We start from the raw sequence: 22,806 nt of genomic DNA on the forward strand, positions 1-22,806 counted from the left end.
AATCCTTCTGCTAATTTCTTTAAACTGAATTCTTTAATGGATTCATCACAATCAGAATCTTTGGCAGAACTTTCCCCACCATTTGGTTTGACGCCATCTATCAATTGTACCAGTTAGGGTGAACCTCATTTAAATCTGTTTCTCCATCAATTAATTCACTAATTTCGTTTTCAACCATATCGCAAAAGCACTCTCCACCAAAAATGTGTGCGACGTTTATTATACGATGTAGCTCAGCATCCACTGGAGGTACGAAATTTTGTTCCAGAACGGCTTCAGGCCATATTTTTTTCCAGTAAGCATTCAGCGTAGAGGGTTGTAATTCCTTAATGGACAGAGAAATAGTTTTTACACAATTCAATATTGAAAACTCTTTCCATGCTTGAGGCAGTATCATGTTTGGATTAGATTCCATTTTTTCCAAAATTAATTGAAATGTTCGCTGAATATAATATGACTTAAATGTTAATATTATTCCTTGGTCAAGTGGTTGAAATAGTATATTAGGTGGCAAAAAAGTTATTTTAATATTCAGATGGCTTAAATTTGTTGGGTTGCCTGGTGCATTATCTAAAATTAGTAGAATTTTAAAGTCCATATTCTTTTTCTTTGTGTAACTTTCTACATTGGGTACAAAACACTTGAAAAACAATTTTTAAACATGCTAGCTGTAACTCATGTTTGAATACGACAAGTTCACCCTACCTGTTTATTGGCCCGCCAATAAACAGGTAGGGTGAACTTGTCGAGCCCTTTCATCGCACGAGGATTTGCGGATCGGTTAATAAACATTGGTTTTGTCATGTAATCACCTGATGCATTACTACAAAACAGTAGAGTAATTCTATCTTTGGAAACTTTGAATCCAGGAGCTGATCTTTCATTTTTCGAAATATAGGTGCATTTTGGCATTTTTTTCCCAATATAACCCAGATTCATCCACAATGAACACCTGGTCTGCACTGTAACCACCTTCTTTTAGGATTTTTAAAAGTTCTGCTGGGTATTTCCAGGCAGCTTCAACGTTTGCTGATGCTGATTCTCCTTGGATTTTAAGATTATACAAAGAAAACTGCTTTTTAAAGTTTTCGAACCAACCCTTACTGGCACAAAATCCATGCCGAGAGATTTCTTCTGAAGAATCTCGATCAAGTTCTTTTAAATGTTTATAAACTTTGAGAGCTTTTTGCTTAATAAGGTGTCCATCCAAATGAATTTTCTTTTGAGTGCAATCTTCTATCCAAATCATTAGAGATTTCTCCATTTTTTCTATTAGAATATCGTGAACACGAGCAACGCACTTTGCATTTACTGTTGACTCAGAAATAACACTTTCTCTTGCAACAACTCCTGGTTTTTCTCCAATTTTCAACCGATCCATTTGGTTTTTTCCCTTTCGTTAGTGGCCATTACAATAAAAATAAACTTTTACATAAAAAAAAAAAAAAGCATCACATATGTAACTCACCAGAAAATAAACTGCTCAGCTTGAGAACACATTTATGATTTTAAATGCGCTTTCCTGGCAAACGAAGACAATTTTACAATAAACACTTTATACAGTAAACCCTAGATGGCAAACCTATGGCACTCATGCCAGAGGTGGCAAGAGTGCCATATTTTGCTGGCATGTCAACAATTTACAGGTGATATCCTTTTATACGCTTATAAATTATTCAAGTTTTTTTTTTATTTGTTACAATACATACCAGCTGAATTTTGTTTTACACAAGACAGCAGCTATAAAGACATGCATATGATTGGTGTGATATTAACAAAAATCGCACGACCCAAAGACAAAAGCAACCAACAAGTGTTGAGTTGAAATGCTAATTCTCTTCAATCGAATTCCATAACATCTGAAACTGTCATAACAACATTCACTATTAGTTTTAATACATTCACAACAGGGTGTCGTTTATCATTCCGATGGAACTTCTCATTACTGACTGGCTCAACTCACCAAATGTTTCAACCCTTGGTTGAATTTTATGGCTCCTGGGCAGGCGAACTCACACATTCATTATATGGCATGTTTCAATTCTTGGTAGTCTTTTATTTTAAGTTAGCCTTTGTTATCTGTCATAATAACATCGAGAATTTCAAATGCAATAAAACAAACACTTTTTTCAAAATTGAACAATTGTTTTTAGTTAATAATGTGTTTCGGTGCAACATATGGTTTGCTTAAGTCTAACAGCATAGTTTCTGTGAGATGGGACATGTGATTTATTAGTTAGTGCCGTTTTTATTCCATCTGTCTCTAATTGCACTATTTGTTGAGAATGACACAACCACAAAAACCTCTGTACAGTACCTTATTCAGTGATACAATAAAACTAAATTCAATACTTATAACTACTTGCGTGATATGGGCAGACACAAATTTAACGAAGATAAAATTTGATTTTTAAGTCTTGCGGTGAAAAATATATGAAAAAAAAAAATAAAGGGCTACTAGAAATGGTAGACCACATTATATCAAAACCGCATTGAACAAGGGATTATACAATTTGTAGACTGCATTATATCGAAACTGTGTTGTATAAGTACCGTATTATACGAGGGTTACCCGTATCTACTTTTTCTGATTTCTACTGCTTGGGACTTTTTAGAATGCCTAACTAGAACTTGTTCTTTCTCTGTATCTCAATAGATGGTCAGTATTCTCTGTTAGCTTACAGCCCGATACTCAAGTAGAAAGGATATTGGCAAGTATATCCAAGACAATTCATTGAGAATGCAAGTAATAGCAGTAGTAGTAGTAACATTCAGGGTAAAAAAAGTAAAGTTTGGAAGATGTAGAAAAGTTGGAGTCTTTGGCTTTCAAGAAGCTTTTGCACCACTGATGAAGGAAATTTTTCTAGCTCTGAAGATGGAAATTCTGCCTGTAGTTTAGACGTTTTTGTGCAGAAGATGGGTGATCACAGCTCAATGCACACGAGCTTGTCCATAGTCTCCATTCATAAGTAAGCCAGGAATTACCAAAGACTTTGATCCAGCAACATTTTAGGCTCTTTCCGTCTTTATGCTTCTTATTAAAATGAGAAAGTTGAGTATAGTCTGCATTATTTCAGGGAGTCCAATAGATATCAACTTGCTACTTACATTTATAGCACTCTTGACTGTGCAAATTAACATGAAAAAAGTCCATTCTTGAAATGTACTGGTCTAAAGAATGGAAGCTGAACCTGCGAATGGTTTGTGATATAACTGAAAATTAATTCAGTCTCATCACGAAGTATTGCACTTTCAGGATAACAAAGAATATGATCAGCCAACACATTCTTGCCCAGTCCTCAACAAAATGAATAATTTTCTGATGAAAACTCATCAGAAATTTAGATCACTACCCATTCCTGAGAAAGACAGAATAACATATGGAGTTCATTAAATGAACACCATATGTTATTCAAAGGTAGACTGAAATATTTAAATTAAGGGATATTATTCCATATTGTTTCTTAGCCGAATAAGAAACTCAAAGAGTTTCATGCCGAATATAGAAACTATATAAAGTTGGGCGATTCCAAGCGTAAGCAAATACCTGGATAGTGCAGCGACTGACCCTTGAAGGTAGTGCAAGCTCTGATCACTATTCTTGATATTTACTCATAATGTGAAATTAACTCCTAGGAGCTGTATTATTGATCAACATTATGAGAGAAGGTCACTACCCAGACCGATTTCAACATTTTTTGAGGTCTCATCAGTGAGTAAGACCTAGTTAATACCAAGTTTGTAGCGAACAGAACTTACATCCCTTCTGAGAATTGCCAAGAGGTGTCCTATTAAATTACTAATTATAATGAAGAGCCAAGGCTTCAATTCGGCGACATGAACATATTTAAGTTAAGGGATATTATCCCATATTGTTTCTTAGCCGAATAAGAAACTCAAAGAGTTTCATGCCGAATATAGAAACTATATAAAGTTCGGCGATTCCAAGCATAAGCAAATACCTGGATAGTATTTGCAAACTGAAGCAAGCAAGCTGAAGCAACTCATAGAAAGGGTGGAGCAAGCTCTGATCACTATTCTTGATATTTATACCCCATGCTTTGCTTTCTTTTGGGAAATATGCTGTCTGTATATTTCCCAAAAGAAATATACAGACAGCATATTTAATAAAATATCAAAAATAATGATCGGAGCTTGCTCCACCATTTCTATGAGTTGCCTCAGCTTGCACTACCTTCAAGGGTCAGTTGCTGCACTATCCAGGTATTTGCTTACGCTTGGAATCGCCCAACTTTATATAGTTTCTATATTCGCATTAAACTCTTTGAGTTTCTTATTCGGCTAAGAAACAATATGGGATAATATCCCTTAACTTAAATATTTCAGTCTACCTTTGTAAACTCATTCTATATTATGAGTGAGGAAAGGACTTTGAACTATGTTTGCAAGACAATTTTTCAGCTGTCTTCCTTGCATAATTCATCAATGGATTCCGTGGAGAAGTATGGTTTACAAGAAAGACAAACCTATTGTTGCATGTACATACAAAGATGCTATGGGTGGAGTTGACAAGTGCAATTAGCAGATATAATTTCACTCTGTAATGATGAAACAACATAAATATATAAAAAGGTGTTTGGATATATATTAGATTTTATCATTTGGAATAATTTCCTCCTGTTCAAGCAAAAATGTAAGTCTATCATAACATATCTAGATTACAGGGTAGAAATTGCAAAAGCATTGCTACAAGCTTATGCTCCTTCTTCAGCAAGCAGGAAAACAAGCAATCCTTCCAGACTTCTGAGGTTGAGTTCTGGTAACTCTTAACCATATTCCCATACCTTTTATCAACCATAGCTTAAAAATGCATGCAAATGTTATTTCTGTTCTGTTCGTCAAAAATAAAAAATCATGCAATAACAATTTAGTGTCTTGAATATAAAATTGCATTGTTTATTCAGCCTTGTTTCAGGATGTTACATACTATTCAAGATACAGTATATACATTTTGAGCAGAATAAAATCAAAAATGTTCTTTTCAGAGACACCGAAAAAGTCCTTTTCCAGAATACAAATATTGATACAGAGATGCCAGACTGTATTGATTCCAGTTCCTCTTGAAGAGGAATTTTTTAATAAAATTGTTTTTATAACACACAGAATATATTGTTGCTCCTTCAAAGTGGCTAATAGTACATTTTTGAAGAAATAAAAAAAAATAAAAATAGGGAGAACCATCAGGACACTTATGCCTTCTAGGTGCAACCACTTGTTTTTTTTTCTTTTATGTCCAAAATTATAAAAGTTTGGAAACTGACAGGGGTCATGAAGAGGTTTAAACATTTAATTTTTTTTTCATTTATTAATTATTTTCTTTTCTTTTTTTTTGTTATAATGAAATACAGACATCAGGCATTTTTTTAAATTATTTATGAAAAACCGATTATTTTAAACCTCATGACTTCTGAGCCACCCCTCTATAATACATTAATGCTATATGTGGAGTAATTAACATCAGAGATAAGACTAAGCATGTTTTTCAAGCCTCCAACAAACTGGGTGATGGGTTTGCTATTTACAGAACCAAATTCATCTACTACCTAAATATTTTCATAAGCATTCATGCCGGTATGGGATTCTAATCTGCAGCCACTTAGTAAAATAGTAGCGACTCTCTCCAGTTAGCTATCCAAGCTTAGCTGCCTCAATCAGAAAAATTACTGAAATCTGAAATCCCAGTTTTTATCAGGTGAAAACTAAGGCCATGATTTAGTTTTGATTGGAATTATGGCAGAAGCAACTATGAGGCAAGTGTATTGGGTGTCTGATATTTTTCAGCTGTTCTGCTTGTTTTGAATGGTAAAAAACACTACTTCCTGGTAAGGAAAATCCATCATCTCAGTATGACACTGGCTAACTTTAGTAGAAAAGCCCTGATGAAGGTTCTTATAACACTAGATAGTAAAACCTGGGTTTGAAACTAACCAAAGAAAACTGCCGCATTCTCTTCACATCTGCATTAGAGGCATACATGCTGTAAGTTTTCCTACTCGGTTATACTATAAATTAAAGATGCCAAGAAATTATATTCTTGGTTCAATCTTTTATCCAAGTAAGCAAGGAAAGTTTGCATGTGAAGTGACTTCACAATTGGGCAACTCACATATAGAGGCTAATGACTTCCATCACTTGCCTTAGTATCACATAATGTAAAGCACATATCCTTATGGACATGTATAATGCTATGCATAATACTATGGGAAGGGTCAGTACCCAGACTGGTTTAGACCTTTGAGATCTTATCAGTGGGAGCAAGACCCAGAAGTGATACCAAGGTTGAAATAATGCAGAAGTAGCCAAAAGGTGTCACACCTAATTATTAAAATACTCTTTGCTTGCACTTGGATAAAGGATTAAACCAATTTAATCAATTTTAGTACCTGATGGACCACATATGCCACTAGGAATACATGATGGAGCAAATGCCACAGCATTAACAGTGGTTGTGTCAAGAATAGTCAATATGACTTGGAAGAGTGAAAAAATTCATCAATGACACAACTGAAGAAAACAGGAAAGAGGAAGGAAATGAGATAGAGAGGGAGTGTCCTTGGCATACACCACTAAGTGTTGAGATGGACAGTGATTAGAGCTCAGAGTGATGGTAAGGAAATTTGCAGAGTAAATCTTTGATATGTATATAGACATCCCGCAGTAAACAGAGCTTGAAGTATAGCTTGAAGGGAGATGGTGTCAAAGGCCTTTTGGAGGTCCTGGAATGTCATAAAGAGAGGCCGAAATTGGCATTGGAATTCAGATAGAATAGAGGAAAAAATGAAGATATTCTCAGCACAGTCATATGCAGGGATGAAGACTCTGCCTAAAATAGTGTTGGATGTATGCTGCAGATATTTGGCTAACACTTTATGAAAGATACATAAGAGAACAGGAACAACTGAAACTTGACAGTATTCAGAGGCTAAAGATGCATCCTCCTTTTTTGGAATGAACACGGTTCTTGACTGGCGAAGATACAATGGTAGACATTTGGTAAACAGAAGTAAATCAATTAAATCTTGCAAAACAGGCAGAGGAACCCATCGAATCTCCGCAGTAGTAAAGCCATCTGGTCCAGCGGCTGATGAACTAGTTGGAAATGATGACTATTTCATCAAAGGAAGATGGACAGAAAAGTTCTTCTGAACTAGACCTTAAAACAGAAGGAAGGCCTAAATCAGGTAGGAATGGTGGCAGAGTGGAGAAGACATCCCTCCAAAAGCAGACAGTGCATAGCACTTGGGAAGGGGGGGGGCAATGCTCCATCCAGCACTGTTCTAGCACAAATGCTTTCTCTCTTTCCACTTGGATCGAACAGATGATGCAGTGATTCTCAACTAACTGGGAAGAAGGACACTGCCTGGAAAATTCCATCTCCAATCAACTTTACTGTAATATATACTCACTCAGTGACAGTCTAATAATATTCTTTAACCACATTGCCTTCAATATGGATAAAACACACCACCCCTCTACACTTTGTATCCATCATATATTTCAATGTAATAATGGTATTACAACTTTAATATTCACTTTGCATCCATGGCAACATGGACGTATATATACGTCTTGGCCGGTTGGGTAGTTAAAGCTCTGTGACTAGACTGAGGGAGAGGAGGCTGATCCCAAGATTTTGTAAGCCACACTTGAAGAAATGAAATTGTACTGATCCTACTCCTATCTTATGATGATAGCAATGGAGCAGGAAGTATGGAGATATTTCCTTTTCTTGTGGGATCTTCTAACAGATGTCTGCAGTTGCATTACTACTACTCATTAGGATGATAATCTATGATGTCATCTGATTGCAGCTATTGTCCTAGACAAAACCTTCGTGAAAACCTCATTGATATGAGCTGAAACATCCTGTTTCAGTTTGATACATCCCATCAACTTTTTACAAATCTTAACTTACACAAATTGTGTAATTAGATGTGCTATGGATCAATGTTCTATTTAGTTACAAGTCAGAAAGATTATTATTAGAATCAACCATGGCTCTGAAGAATTCTCCTAACCTGAAAGATTGTTGCATTAATTTGCCAAAAATTTGGGATTTACCACTTCCCCTAGAGACTTATCTTAAGATCGACTCCTATATAGCTGTAATACTGTAAGACAGGCAACAACATCCAAGAAAAGATATGCGCGAATTTTCTTCTATTATGCTACATATATTTGTCTTTAAAATACATCTGCAAGATTCAGTTTAATCCTTTATCCAAGTATAAACAAAGTTTGTACCTGAAGTATCTTCATGACATAGGGAAACATGACTTCTGCATTGCTTCAACCTTGGTATCACCTCTGAGTCTGGCTCCCATTGAAGAGACCTCAATAAAGGTCGAAACCAGTCTGGGTAGTGACCCTTCCCATAATGCATAGCATTATACATGTCTGCAAGGAGATGTGCTTTGCATTGTGGGATACTAAGGCAAGTGATGTGAAGTCTTTGCCACGAGTTGCCCCAGTCCTGAAGATACTTCAGGTGCAAATTTTGTTTGCTTACACTTGGATAAAGGATAAAACTAAATATATAATTTATAGTCTAACCAAGTGAGGGAGTCATATCAAGGAGTGGTATGATAGACTTTGTGTTTCCTAGGAAGGACCTCCTGCGATGAGTCTCTTGACTCCATGGAGGCCTGAATAATAATTATTATTATAAAATAAATAATCTTCAGTACCATCAAGGGCATTTCCATGAGGTTTTAAATCATTCACACACGAAAATGAAGATTTCTTCTTCCAGTTGGTTTTACTTTAAAATCTGAAGACTGCATCTAGTTATTCCACTTCTCCTTCATGAATTCTTTAAATGGCTAATTAATGGGGATATCTAAAGGTTGTAAATGGCTGGTTAAACCTCCTGGAATTACAGCTGAGTTTTCAACTGGCTAAGTTTATTCTTAATTTTTAGTTTAGCAAACTAAAACTTAGATTAGCCTTAGTTTCTGTGGCAATGAAACTGATCCATACTAGCAAAGCTGGTTTCTTTAACATTCCACTGGGACACCTGGACCATACTTTTCTATCCATTTCATTCCTTCTTCATTCATCCAGCCTTCAGGGTGGGCATGAATATAAACTTCAGTAAAGTTTTGCTTGCATAATATCTTCCTTTTAAAAATCAAAAAAGGAGGGCGATTTTGTACCATCAGCACAGCATGACAAAACAACAGTGTAACGAGATTTTTTGTGGCCACAAGTTTTAACAATAATACTTTTCGCACTTTTGACATCTACTGATTTGTTTGAGGTACCTCATCCATATTTCCTATTTGTGATAGTTCAAAGTTCCCTAGCATTAATGACATATTTACATATTTATGAAAGCCAACTTTATTTTCATATTCATCTGGCATCTTTTATATTTTTGCTTTCATCCACATACATGTTGTATTTTCTTTGTTATGTATTTCTGAACCCTGCTTTGCCTTTTTTTTTTTAAGTAAAACTTTGTGAACTGTCATGAATGATCGACTGCCACCATTTATTTACTTTCTACTAGATCTTATGTTCTCATGCTCTATAGTCTAACAAATTTGTTTTACGACTGCACCAGTTAGACTATGTATTGAGTGTGAGATTATAAGATTTTTAAACTAAAGACAAAGCAGATATTGTTATATTCCCCACTTATGTTAATCTTTACCTTTAATTAGTCATGGCTTGATTATTGAAATTTTCAGGATAGTGCACTGACAGAATCAGTCCAATGTGTTGTTCACAAACCATTTAATTAAATCAAAACGGAATATTTACACAGTTTGATTCACATTAACACACACACACACACACATATACATTGCATTACAATTCTTTGTTATTTTCAATCCTTCCTAATTCAAACTTTGTTCTAATTTTCGTCCTTTAAAGCTAAATCACAATCTAGAATATCCTGCAGTCACATATATACATACTGACAACAAAGCATATCTTGAATAAACTTAATTCAATATCAATTTACATTATCTTATTGTACCCATAAACAGACACACTTGATGTACATCCTTGTTCGGAATTATTACAAACATAAGTACTTACAATTCTTGTTCAGCACTGCCTTTTACATGAATCTTTTGTGAAAAAAATGTTTCATGTGAAAGGGAGCACTTTCACATGAAACATTTTTGTTTCATGTGAAAGTGCTCCCTTTTGTCCTTCTCTTCTGCAGGCTCATTCTTGATTTACTCTGACAAAGAAGAAATTTGCCTCGGACAAATTTCTTCTTTGTCCGAGTCAATTATTCTATGCCCTTTAGGACCCTTAACATGGAGGCAACGTGCAGCTCTTTCCTAGCAAATCATTCTGATGATCGACACAATACTTCTCATGGTGGTGGATCCTGGTAGCAGAAGGCTGAGAACCCTAAAACCTACAATGACACTCTTTCGATTACCAACATCGGACCTCATGTGGTGGCAGGCCCAAACAAGAGAAGAGCTAGAAAACTAAGACTTGCAACATTCCTCTTTCGATTACTGACAACAAACCTCAAGTGGCATCAGATCCAGGTAGAAGATTGAGAAACCTAAGACTTATGACATTTTCCTTTCTATTACCGATAACAGACTTCACATAGTGGCAGGAAAAGGACTGGACTTCCATTGTACGCATGTGCACATCTCTCGAAACTTTCATATATGGTCATGTACAGACATCCCAATGTGATGACGTCATACTTCACATCTTTCAAAACTGCCATATATGGACATGAGTTAACAGCGTTACATGATGACATCATGTGTCATATTATTTTAACAAAGGCTCATGGTTAAGTCATTACAAATACAAGATTATTACAGACAAAATTCACATTTCTCTAAGTGCACTTTAGAAAAACACATAAAAGGGAACATAAGTTACATATCATGAGAGATTTTAAACGTAGGTTATTTTTCATAAGCCTATAGCTGATGTTGAACCTGTAAATTTAACAATACCTTTGTATGCTGCCATTCATTTTGAATGGTGAATAATTATTTTTGTAGATATTGAAATACCAGATTTTCTGTTGTCTAATACCCACATCTTTAATTCTTTTTCAAGTTCTGACCATTTTACAATTTCTTTATAGAGATGATGTTTATTACACAGTCTCTTTAAAGTCCAGTTCTTGTTTTCACCAAGATTGTATTATTTTTTTGGTTGGTGGCAGCCCAAAATACCATGCTGCTGCTGCTCAATTGCATTTTCCTTTGCGTATGCAAGCTTGAAAGCAATCTTACAGCAACATCTATGTTGCTTTTGAGCCACAGGTTAATAATAAAAATAATCTTAAATACTAGAATATCACTAATTTTACACTTGAAAGACCATTAGATATGTGACTTGTCCATTGTCATTATGAAACTGCACAAGTGCAAGCTGTCGAGCACTGGATTGACAACTGTCAAGTGCCATGCACTATTTTTTCAATGAAGCCATATGCATTAAGTTCCATTTCACTATATGGAGCATATCCATTGTCTATTTTAATTAGTTATTGTTATTTATATTTTAAATTTCTTACATATATAAGAATCCTTTCCTTCATTACATATTTAACTTGAAATCATGTACGACAATCAGGCAAGAGCAGAAGCATAAAATATATTCTGACCAATGAAAATTCTAACTGAAATTTCAATCTTCAGCATATAAGATGCACCCCAGCTTTGAGACAAATTTTTAGGGGAAAAAAGTGCATTGTATATGCAAGCAAATATGGTAATTTTTTAAAGGATTTTTAGTTATTGTCATTATGAAACTTTTTGGACATCACCATGGAATCTCAGGAGATCTCACATGCTCACAAAATACATATCATATATTTTCTAAAATAAAGAGCCAAAAGGCTTCAATGATGCTGGATCTAATATCCACTTGATTTTTATAATACCTATCATATATTTTTTTCCTTTAGATTCATTCACTGACAATGCACTCACAACTTCACCGGTATTCACCAAACAAAACAAAATCTAGTTCTCACACCTTTGCTGACCACATTTTTACTCAATTTCATGGATGATGATTTTATTCTCTTCCTGCTTGATACTGAAATGTCTTGTAGTATCCTATAAAATTGGTTTAACAATTTATGTTTCTTTCATATCCCCTCTGTTTTACTTAACTACTAAATCACAATCTATCCTAAACTGCAAAAATACCACAAACTTTCTTAGTTCTCTGCTCTGAATATTCTATAATATTTCCTCATTCCATTAAAATCCTAGTAAATCAAAGGCTTACAAATATAGGAACACCTTCTATATCTTTTCTCATCATTGTAATCTTTGTGTTGTTGTTTTTGACACTTTCATTGTGTGTCACTGAATTCAGCTGTCTGTTTACTATCGCTCCCAGATACCTCATCCACAGGATGAAAGATTAGCTCAAGCAACTGGAGAAATGTTGGAGAAACGTTTATGTGAAAAGCATAAAAGTGTGAAAAACTAATAGAAAAGAGATAGTATTGTATAGGGATTTGATGATAACAGGCATACTTAATGAGAAAGTGATGAAAGCATGTTTTCCAGGTGCAAAGATATGTTAGTGAAGCTTTAAGTTTGCAAATGAGTAATTGTTTTGGCAGGCACAAATGATTTGAAAGGTGAGAAATATGCAATGAGAAAATATGAAATTATTATTATTATGCAACACCTCCAGGGAATCCAAAGACTCATCGAGGGAGGGTACCCACTCCACAACTCTCCATCTCCTCCACTCCACCAACCACCTTCATCATCCTACACCAACGCCATCTACTGCCGACCACTACCACTCATATTTTCACAGACAATCACAAACATCCATACCAACGGTAGGATTTGAACCGCAGCCTTTTGGCTGGAGAGCAACGCTAACCACTCAGCCAAGGGTAAGAAAGTAAAGATCATGAGTCTACTACCTTGGTATGACAGGGCAGAATTGAGAAGGGCCATGATTGCCAATGAGAAGATTGTGCAGAAGGAATGGTATGCAGTTTATAAATCTGTGGAGTGAATTTGATGGACTGCACTTAAACAGTTTTTGGAGTTAGATGCTTGGAGAAAGTGTTGCTCAATGAGAGAATGGAAGTGCAAAACCAGGGAAAGAAACTAGAGATATTAGGGGAAAAGCAACCAAGTATGTATGTATCTATCCCCATGGGACAAATGAGCGCGAGTGCAGGAATGACTATGTGGAAAGAGCCAATCCTGATGGAAATGATTCGTGTGAGGCTGTCTGGTGTGAGATAGAGGCCAATGGGACAAAATATATTACTGGTTGCTGCTAGAGACCTTGGGGGTCCAGAAGAAGATGTGAATGACATGCATCAGCAGATTAGCACAATGAGTGCAGGTCAAGCAATTATCATGGGAAACTTCAACTATGATGACAGATTGGAAGGAGGAAAAGGCACATGGCAAATTGGAAATGGAATTTATACAGTTACTAAGGAATAATTACCTGAAACAGCAAGTGATGGATGGGACCAGGGGTTTGTCCTGGGAGGTTGCTCAACATGTGGAAATTTCAGTCAAGAAAGGATTTATGACAAACTTAGGAGGCAACTTGGAGAGTGCCATGTCATAAGAAACTACATTAGTAGTTTCTTATGATAATGGTGGATAATGTCATTAACCACCTTACCAGCCATTATGGATCAAATACGCATCCTCATACTCTTCGTATCCATCATATATTTCAATGTAATATCAATGGTATTACAATTTTAATATGCACTTCGCATCCATGATAACCTTGATGTCATAGACGTCTTGGCCAGTAGCGTGGTTAATGCATGGAAAATAATCAAGGATTGTTTGAGTTGAGTGAGATAGTATCAGAGTGCATATCCAGGATCAGGATGATGAACTGATTAAGTGGATGACTAGCAATATAAAGCAGGAGCTGCAAAAAAAAAAAAAAAAAAAAAAAAAAAAGTATAAAGCACAAGCAAGGAGGGTAGCTAATATGGTAAGGAAGGCTAAATATCAGATTGAGAGAAAATTAGCTAAGCAGACCAAAGTATATCTTTTTTTTTTTTTTTTTTGCTACATAGCAAGTAAGGGAAAGAATGATTATGGAAAGATAACTTTACTCAATGCTGATGGTAGGAGAGTTACAGAAACAGAAGAAATAATTCAGTTAATAAGTGATCACTCTGCAAAGGTATATCATCCAGATGATGACTTTGCAGTTACTGAGGTGACAGACTGGTGTTAGCATTGAGACAGATGAAATGGAGGTACTCAGATTAAAAAATATACCAAGTGAATGTGAATGCAGTAGTGGGCTTGGATAGTATGTCAGCTTGTGCTACGATAATATGCAAGTGAACTGTCAGTGCCTCTGACAAAGTTGTTTAACCCATTAACATACAAAGACGTCTGTGACAAGTCTTTTGTTTATTGCACCAAAATTGATTTTGATGTATCGCAGACATTATGAAGTTCGTGTCAATTTCAAGCGAATTTAGAGCCAACTTTAAAAATAATTTATATGTCAAAGAGTTAATTAAAGTCTGCGCTCTGGCAAGATTCAAAGAGAGTGGAAAAAGGGTAAGATAGTTCCATTACATAAAGGTGCTCCAAAACAAAGTGTCTTGGAGTAATAACAGACCAATTAGTATCTCGAGTGGTGGTTAAAGTATTGGAAAAGTTGGTTAAAAGTAAAATTCAGGAATGGGTAATAGGAATATGATACCCTATAGACATCTAGACTTTGCAAAGACATTTGACAGAAAACCACATGGAAAACTATTACATTGGTTGGAGCAAATGAGAATGGATATGAGGCTGATGGCATGGGATGCGGGGGGGGTGATAGACATCAAAGGGTGGTGTATAGTGGATGGAGTGGATCAAGATGAATTAGGGTGACTAGTGAAATGCCCCAAGGCTCTGTACTAGGATCACTACTCTTTAATTTGTACATTAATGATATAGCAGAAGATCTGAAACAGAATATTCAGTTGTTTGCTGATGATGCAAAACTAGGGAGGACAATAGTTGATAGCGGTGATGTGAAATAAATTGGTAGTATGGGCAAAAAAGACAATGATTGTCGATTCAATGTTGTAAAATGTGAGGTAATGCACTTCGGAATGAAAAGATTACACATTTTACATCATACTGATGGTGCTAGTTCAGAGGAAATTGATGAGGCTAGGGATCTGGGGATGATGGTGGATAGAGAACTGAAATTCAACAGATATACTGCAAGAGTTGGCAAAACAGCTCAGAGGATAACTTGGATGCTGAAGAGCACACTGACAACTAAAGATAGGGAGGTTTTTTTATCCCTCTTTATAAGGGTATGATTCAGCCACATGTTGACTCCTGTGCACAGATATGGTCACATGCATTTCTTGGGAATCAGGAGGTAGTGGAGAGGATTCAGAGATGAGTTACCAAGTCCGTGACAGGTCTGTGGAATATTCCCTATGAGGACAGATTGGGGATGTGTGGGTTGCACAGGCAGAGGAGAGAGGGGATTCTATAAGATTGACACAGAAGAAAATTTTCAATATATGGCAAGTGGGGGAAAAACAATGGCTCACACTTGAGAGATGTCTAAGAGTGTGGTTAAGTAAGGGTCTGGACTAGGTTCTTTACTTGGAGAGTGGTGAATGTGTGGAATGGATTGCCAGATGTGGTTGTAAACGCCCTACAGTGAATAGGTTTAAGGAGATATGTGATAGATATTGTGTTAATGGATAAAGTGGGTCTCCTAATGAGTCTTAACTCCATGGAGTGCCCATATAAATAATAATAATAATAAATAGACTGTCTAAATGGGCAAGTGTGTGTATATGTGTGTGTGTGTGGGGGGGGTGATGTCAGTTTAATATAACAAGGTGTAAGATTTTAAAATTTGGGAAGCAAAGATGAGATGTGGAGTATAAGATTGGTGGGCATGTTTTAGTAAAGGAGTTCTGAATAAAATTTTGAGGACAACACAACAGATCATGGGAATGATGCGTAGAAGTAAGGATGTTATGATTCCACTGTACAAGGCTTTGATCAAGCTGAATATGGATTACTGTGCACAGATTTGGTTGCCTGGTTTTCAAAAGAATGATGAATTGTTGGAGAGGGCTCAGAGACAATTGAATAAGTTGGTTTCTGGTCTCTGGAATATGAGGACAGATTGAGAGAATACAAATAACAGAGCCTAGTGGACAGAAGAAAGAGGGGGATGATATGATCAAGACATATAAGTTGGTAAGGGGTAATTACCAGGATGAGATTTTTCATAGAACATATGGAGACAAGGAATGAAAGATCATCCCCGGAAGCTATATAAGGCAGATCTGAGGAGTAGATTTTTTTGCATGGAGAGTGGTGGATGATTGGAATGCACTGCCTGAGAGTGTGGTGAGTGAAGAGACAGTGAATACAATTAAGTCAAAGTATGATGAGCTGTGCATGTGTGAGTGGGACCTCCTGCAATGAGTCTCTTGACTCGATGGAAGTCTGTTGATGATGATAATAATAATTGTCACAGGCACCACCAATTCTCCTGTACATTCCTATAATATATGTGCTTAATACATGTGATGGAAATATATTCCTTTCTCATATATATTTACATCACATCAAGCATGTAATATCTCCACAATGATGGATCACCATGTCAAAATAATCAGTAATAATCTGAACACTGCTGCGACCTTCTTACCATCATTATTCAATAATAGCTTTCAAATATTGAATAAATACAGACATCATATGTTTCACATATATACCATATTTGCCGGCGTATAAGACACACCCCATTTTTTGGACACATTTTTTAAGAAAAAAAAACTTTATCACTGAATATTATAATGAATTTACAGTATTTCAAATATAAAGTAATAAGTATGTCTACTTTCAACAAATACCCACTCTAACTAGGAAAGATCTATTAATATTCTTCATCAAAACCCAGAAATTCATCTCCAGAGCTAAAATGACGAGACACTTGAAACCTCTTCTAAATCAAAATCTGAGTCCTCATACAACAAATTGTCCTCTGTACCATCCAGTACATTACTAATGCCACATGTCTTAAATGATTTAACCACTGTCTCAGTTTTCACAGCATCCCATGAAGCTTTCACCTATTCACAAACTTGCAAAATGCTAGGCCTCTTCCTTCTTCCTGATGGCATAACCTAAAAATCTGAAGACTGCATCCAGCTGTTCCACTTCTCCTTCATAAATCCCTTAAATTGTTTATTAAAACAGACATATAAAGGTTGACGCTAACTAGTAAGACTTCCTGGAATTACAGCTAGCTGAGTTTTCAATCCCTTGAGTTTATTTTTAACATCTTCTGTTTTGTGAGGACAAAACTGATCTCATACTAGCAGGGCAGGCTTCTTCAACAGTCCGCCAGGGCACCTAGACCAAATATGATCTATCCATTTTGCATGAACATGTACAAACACTCCTTTAAGCAGTTTTTCTTTGGGTAGAGTCTTCCTTTTAAAATAGGAAGTCTCTACCCAAAGATAAATTTAACGGCAGAAATTTATCACTGTTCACAACAACAGTGACAACATGCGCATCCACTGAACTCTACATAACAGGAATGCTCTCACACACTTCAAGGAAGCAAAAAAGAAATCGTGTAACTTGGAACAGAGAAAATTTCCAGAAATGAAAGTAATAAAAAACTGAGTATCGGCGTATAAGACGCACCCTGTTTTTCAGACCTATTTTCAAAGAAAAAAAGTGCGTCTTATACGCCAGCAAATACGGTAAGTAACGAAAATTGTTTGCAGGTGAAGTATCTTCATAACTAGGCTACTTGTTGTGAAGTCATTAGCCCTACATACAAGTGGACTAGTCATGAGATACTTAATGTGCAAACTTTGTTTGCTTGCACCTGGATAAAGGATTAAGCAAGAACATAATTTCTTGGCATGTATAATTTAAATTATAACCAAGTAAAAAAACTTTCTAAAAGTCTTTCAGACTTAGAGTTAAGCGAAGATAGACTGACTGCACCGTAATCATGGAATTTATCTTAGTCCTTAATCATGTAGCTTTATCTTGAAAAAAACTTCTTCAGCCCTCCATTTAGACCCACTTTAAATGCTTCACAGGTGTAAACAGTAAAATGATATAGCAACTTGAATAAAACTACAGGATGAATAACAGTAATTACAACCCAAAACGGAATAAAAGAAGAGGAAATGTTACTTTAGTTGTGTGAAGAGTAGATGACTAGAAGCTGTTCGTGTTTTTGAGGCCTATATCAAATGGAAATAATGACGGATGCCTGTTCAACAAAATAGCATCCTAGAGGTACTTATAGAAAGTTACTAAGACAGGAAGAGAACTGTAAAAAAAGTGGCTGCTTGAGTCTGTGAGAGAGAGAGAGGTCACCAAGGTTGAGGTAAAATAGATCTGATCTTGGAATCAAACAGGTCTCATTAAGAATGTGATTTATTTTTAGCACTAGTTGATGACAGTGATCATGCTATATTGATCTGGGAAGTAGCTAAGCATATGAATGTTTCCAATTAGGAAAGGTTACATGCCAATGGATGAGATTATATATTTCATAATGCCTCTCATAAGGATGAGAGGAGTTATGAATTATATAAAGCTCGGTCCAGAAAAGTTACAAATACTGTTAAAAAAAAATCACGTCGGATTATTTAGAAATGGCTGAGCAGGCTATATAATGGCAAACCATGGGAATTTTATTGTTATGCTATAAGTCATCGGTTCCCAACCAGTGGTACTCGTACCCCTGGGGTACGTGTTGGGCCATTCAGGGGATACATAAAAATATAATCAGTAATGGTGGAAAAACAATCATTTCCACTATTTTACATTAAGATAGGCACTGAACAAAAGTGTCAGTATTTAAAAACAGCTATTTTAAAAACAAGGGGTACAATTTATAGAAATGGGTTTAAAGGGGGTACACAAGTGGAAAAAGGTTGGGACAAACTGCTATAAGTAAAAGAATGGATATATACATATAAAAAAAAAAAAACTTCACTGAATGTAGACAGTGCCATGTATCAGAAGCAGATGTGATTATTCAAATAATGAGTGCTCACTTTGCTAAGACTGATGGAGAGGTTTATAGTGCATCAATCCAAAAGTGAAATAGTATTCAATGGATGACCAGATTTAGTATTTATATAGGATTAACAAGTATACAGGTAAAAAGCATTATCTCAAACAAACCACACCATTTTGAAGGCTGCGAAGATTATGGTAGGCAATGCATTTGTGCAAAGAAAACCCACAGAAAACCACTAACCACTCAGCCTGGTTAGCCGAGTAGTTAGCATATCCACTCTCCAGCCAAAAGGTTGCGGGTTCGAATCCCAACGTGGACATGGATGTTTGTGAATGTGAAGATACTAGGGGTGGTGGGCAATAGATGGCATTAATGTACAGGTAACCTTCGTATAATGCAGTATTTATACAATCCGGTTTCGATATAAAACGGTCTGCAAATTGTAATAACCCTTTCTCTTTTCATATATTTTCACTGCACAATTTAAAAATCAAAGTTTATCTTCGTTAAATTTGCATTTGCCCGTATCGCACATGTAGTTATAGGTAGCAAATTTATATTAGGAGAAATACCCTTTAGCACGCATGTACGTCAATTGTTTACAGTAAATGAAGACAATTGAATTTGGCTTCATTTTCTGCCAGGAAAGCGCATTAAAAATCATAAGTGTGTTAATCTCAAGCTGAGCACTTTATTTTCTGATGAGTTACATACAATATGTACAACTTTTTTTTGTGTAAAAAAATTATTTTTATAGTAATGGCCACTTAAAGGGCTTTTGTGATATGGTTGAAAATGAAATTAGTGAATTAATTGATGGGAAAATAGATTTAAATGAGGAGGAACTGGTAGAATTAATAGATGACGTCAAATTGAGGAAAGTTCTGCCGAAGATTCTGATTGTGATGAATCCATTAAAGAATTCAGCTTAAAGAAATTAGCAGAAGGATTGGACTTAGCAAGAAAGTTATTTTACAGATAATCCTCAATGGAGCGTTCTGGAAAATTCACAAAACAATTGGATATTTGTTTAGCTCCATATTATGAACTTTATAAAAAATTGCAACATAGCAGTAAGCAAGATCTTATTACTGACTTCTTGATAGTCAGTAATAAGTCAATCTTAAATAAAGAACACCTATGAAATGTTAGTTTTGAAGACAATGATGACGATTAAAGTATGCAGTTTATTTTATTTTGCCTAAAACATTTGTGCATTATGTGCAATGAAGTTTACATGCAATTTTTAATTTTATAAGTTTATACCATGTGTTTGTTTCATAGTTTATATGTTTTTTTAAACTTACATGAATTACCTGAATTAAATAAAAATATATTTTTGTTGGGCATGTCATTGTTGTTTATATAATTAAAAAAAAATTAAAAAAACGATTTCGGAACATAACTCTACTTTTTCTAGGTGATCTGAGTCTCGCATAATGCGATTTATATAACGCAGCATTTCTATGGAACTTAACATCCGCGTTATACGAGAGTTACCTGTAGATGGTGGATTGAGTGGTGGAGATTGAGAGTTGTAGAATAGGTGCCATCCCTCGATGAGTCTTTGGATTTCTTGGAGGTGTCACATAATAATAATAATAATAAATCAGTCTAAAATAGGATTGTAATCTGGCTTGAAAAACTAGATATTATCAAAAGGTAAGGAACATGTAAATTATAACTTCTTAAGTCAGAGGGGAGGGAAAAAATGAAAGGGGCAAACCTTTCATTTTGCTTCTTTAATCAGAAAAAAAGCACAGATTTTTAATTTACTGATCAGCACCCACACTATAACGAGAGACTTGAGTCTTAAGCTGACCAAATGATTCCAGAATTTGATCAATTTTAAGTGTACAATAACTGCTGATATTCCGTATAATGCTGTGATTTGATTCTCACATATTAACATGTTCAATTACTAAATCAGCACACTGTAAATGATAATAAATTAATATCACAAGTTATTAATGAAAATGGTTTATGTCACAGCTGATACACATTCAGTAAACTGTCATTAGTGTACTTTGGGTGGAATAATTTATTACATTTATTTCATAAATATAAAGATGGGAGATTAAGTTCCCATCATATGCTTGATCATTAAAAAAAAAAAATCTAATAAATATGCAAGTATTTATCTATTAAATGCATTTTCAACATATTAAAATACTTATTAATACTATGAGATAACTCTTTTCCAAAAAAATAAACAAAATATAAAAAATAACAAGTAAGGTACTCAGTTATCCTCACTGTATAATCTGACTTCAAATGAAACTATACAGTTTCAACAGTTGTTAATTATACGTTACTAGAACAGAATGATATAGTAATGATAGATCCCCACGATGAGTCTTGTGACTCCACGGAGGTAAGGAAAATAATCATAACAAATGTGATCGTCAGCTTATGGCCGGCTATCTGCCTCATCTCTTAGGGATGAGGCAGATAGCGACTAACAAATATTTATTCTTTAAGGTAGTTTCGTTAATGTAATTTACATCCATTTCACGCTATAGGCATTTATTTTAAATATCATAACTAATATGATACACATTTATTAGTATTATTATTCATAACAGTTGCTTCTCCTCCTGATGTACGTATAGCCACTAGCTGTGGCATTACTCTTTATTATTATTATTACCCCAAGACCTCATGGACTCAAAGACTCATTTGGGGGACTCTTCTCTGATAAAATTTACAAGAGATTACATTGACAACAGTAATCTTATACCTTCATAACACTTTTAAGCAGCAATCCCGGATATATTTTTCTCGTACTATTCAAACAATATTCTTGGAACATGGATCCCTGTTCAGTTCAATACATCCAACAGCATTTCTGCAAAGTAGCACTAATTTCTAAATAATACCATACTGTTAGTAAACACCTATTGTTTCTCTTTACTTTTTTCCTAGATAAACGAGCACGAGGATGCTTTCAAAAGTTTGTATCATTCACTTCAACATCGGTAACAAAAACCAGCAGTTTTCAATTAACACTAACGGAAGAGCACACGAGAATAATAAGCATATATTAAATATTTCAATTTAGTTTCATTCACAGAAGTTGTCCCAAACGTACCACATACATTTAATTCTAAACTGCGGATATAAAACCATACCTGTTCATATGAACATCATTAGTCTGTACAACTATTTATACTGTGAAAAGAACAGCTTCAGCTTCAACTGTCAGAAAATTAGGCACACATTAGGCTTAATAGTGCCTATGTAATATGCATGTAATGGAGCCATAAGGAATCGCAATTGCATAACACGAAGACAGGTCTTACTTTATATCTTTGTACAAATCCAACATTGTACCTCAAACGCTCTTCTTGTCACTGGGTTAACAATATCACTGTTTATAAACGAGGTACTTGATACTTAACCCTAGCACCTGTAGCAACAAAGTAATTAAATTAGGCCCGACTAAAGCGCCACTTTCGGCTCATGGTCAAAATGAAATAATTACACAATGTAATGAATGAAATTTTACAGAATAATTATTGAACAGTTATATGGCTCTATCGATGTATACCATGAGATAATGTACCATGGTACATTACGATGAACATTAGCAGCACCAACTGGAAACGATATGCTTTCATTAAATTCAGAATCTGATGAAATAGAAAGGTGCTCAACATGCACATGAAATCAAATAAGATATTCTTGTCATATGGAAGAGAGACATCAGCCAAACCTCCACCCCCTTAAAAAAGGAGAAATCAGATATAAAAACTACTAAATCTCAGTAAGAGGATATTTTAG

At 35.3% G+C, this 22,806-nt stretch overlaps 1 protein-coding gene across 2 annotated transcripts in view; it reads right to left on the bottom strand.

Moving 5' to 3' along the window:
• Window positions 1–22,424, bottom strand: part of Tdg (Thymine DNA glycosylase) — a 234,747-nt gene extending 212,323 nt beyond the window's left edge. The window contains exon 1 of one of the 2 annotated variants that reach the window (XM_090412150.1): window positions 22,155–22,424. The gene's annotated coding sequence lies outside the window, so the exon portion shown is untranslated. Of the gene's footprint in view, window positions 1–21,763; window positions 22,120–22,154 lie in introns of those variants that run through there. The other variant, XM_090412151.1, reaches the window with a different exon arrangement.
• Window positions 22,425–22,806: the final 382 nt, after the last annotated feature.

Source organism: Typopeltis vanoorti, chromosome 22, assembly GCF_054136105.1.
Source record: "Typopeltis vanoorti isolate ZY-2024b chromosome 22, IOZ_Tvanoo_1.0, whole genome shotgun sequence".
NCBI lineage: Eukaryota > Metazoa > Arthropoda > Arachnida > Uropygi > Thelyphonidae > Typopeltis > Typopeltis vanoorti.